Genomic DNA, 1,733 nt, shown 5'->3' on the forward strand with positions numbered 1-1,733 from the left:
ATACGGACACACTGCGGTCTCCCGGACACAGCACCGGACCCCTGGACACACCAACGGACTCATGGACACAACACCGAATCCCAGGACACGTTGCTATAAGATGCACGCTTCCATGACAAAATATCGAAACGCAAAATATCGAAGCGCAAAATATCGAACGCAAATTATCGAAAGCAAAATATCGAAGTCGCAAATTATCGAAATTGCAAAATATCGAAATCGCAAAATATCGAATTGCAAAATATCGAAATCGCAAAAAATCGAAATCGCAAAATTTCGAATCGCAAAATATCGAATTGCGAAATATCGAAATAGCAAAATATCGAATAGCATAATATCGAAAGCAAAATATCGAAACGCAAACTATCGAAACGCAAAATATCGAAAGACAAAATATCGAAAGACAAAATATTGAAAGACAAAATATCGAAAGACAAAATATCGAAAGACAAAATATTGAAAGACAAAATATCGAAAGACAAAATATCGAAAAGGTAAAATATCGAACGAAGAATATCAAAAAGACAAAATATCGAACGCAAAATATCGAACAGACAAAATATCGAACGCAAAATATCGAAAAGGCAGAATATCGAACGCAGAATATGGAAAAGGCAAAATATCGAACGCAAAATATCGAAAAGACAAAATAACGAACGCAAAGTGTCGAAAAGGTAAAATATCGACTTGAAATGGCCCTCTGCGGACTCCTTGGAGCTCTGTCGAACTCATCGGGCCCTCTGTTATCTGTAGGCCTCAAAGAGCAATCAGCGGGTCCATGACAGACTTGGAAAACTCTGATATTTTTTGTATTTCGATATTATGCTATTCGATATTTTGCTAGTTCGATATTTTGCAATTCGATATTATGCAATTCGATATTTTGCGATGTCGATATTTTGCGATGTCGATATTTTGCGGTTCGATATTTTGCGATTTCGATATTTTGCGCATTCGATATTTTGCTTTCGATATTCTGCCACTTCGATAATTTGTCTTCGATATTTTGCTATTCGATATTTTGCTTTTCGATATTGTGTCCGGAACCCCCTCTCATTGTAAATTGCAGTTTAGAGCTCTTTGGACCTTTCTCCTTTCCTCCCCCAAACATTCCATAGCTGTTAACCACAGGACAGAAAAATCAATAGATCTAAGCTCTATATCCTTCATAACGTTATTGTCATACCATCAAGGACACAAACACACATCCTTTCTCATTATCTTTCCGTTTGGAAACTTTTCTGACTTAAAACTTCGTATGCCTTCTGTCATGTTCCTTGCCTGTCTCAATCCATGCGCAATTGCTCACCGGCTGTCTTTCTATCGGGGCGCTACGATTACTGAGTAGAGGGCCGGTTCACATCGAACCTTTATTAATCAGCCACAACTGGCAGCCGCCGCGAAATGGAGTGCACGACCGCGCCGGCAGTCGGCCGAGAACAAAGACCGAAGACGTATGATGAATGCCGCACGTATTAATTCCCATTAGCCGGGCGCACTGATTGATTCAATGGCTCAATTTGCATGTGGCGGTGATTAGGAGTGTGATTGAGCCGACTGGGGCGGAGGAGGCCGGTTAGAGGAGCGTCTGCCCAGCGCGGGCCGCGGCCGCCGGCAGTACTGCGGCGAGCCGAGCCCTGTCCGGGAGCCGTGATTGAGATGTGATCACCGGCTGTCGCTGAATCCTGCATGCTCGCCGCTGATGTCACCGGGAATGTCGTAAAATGGCCACG

The sequence above is a fragment of the Amphibalanus amphitrite genome, unplaced genomic scaffold, assembly GCF_019059575.1.
Source record: "Amphibalanus amphitrite isolate SeventyFive unplaced genomic scaffold, NRLGWU_Aamphi_draft 001222F_arrow, whole genome shotgun sequence".
Lineage (NCBI taxonomy): Eukaryota > Metazoa > Arthropoda > Thecostraca > Balanomorpha > Balanidae > Amphibalanus > Amphibalanus amphitrite.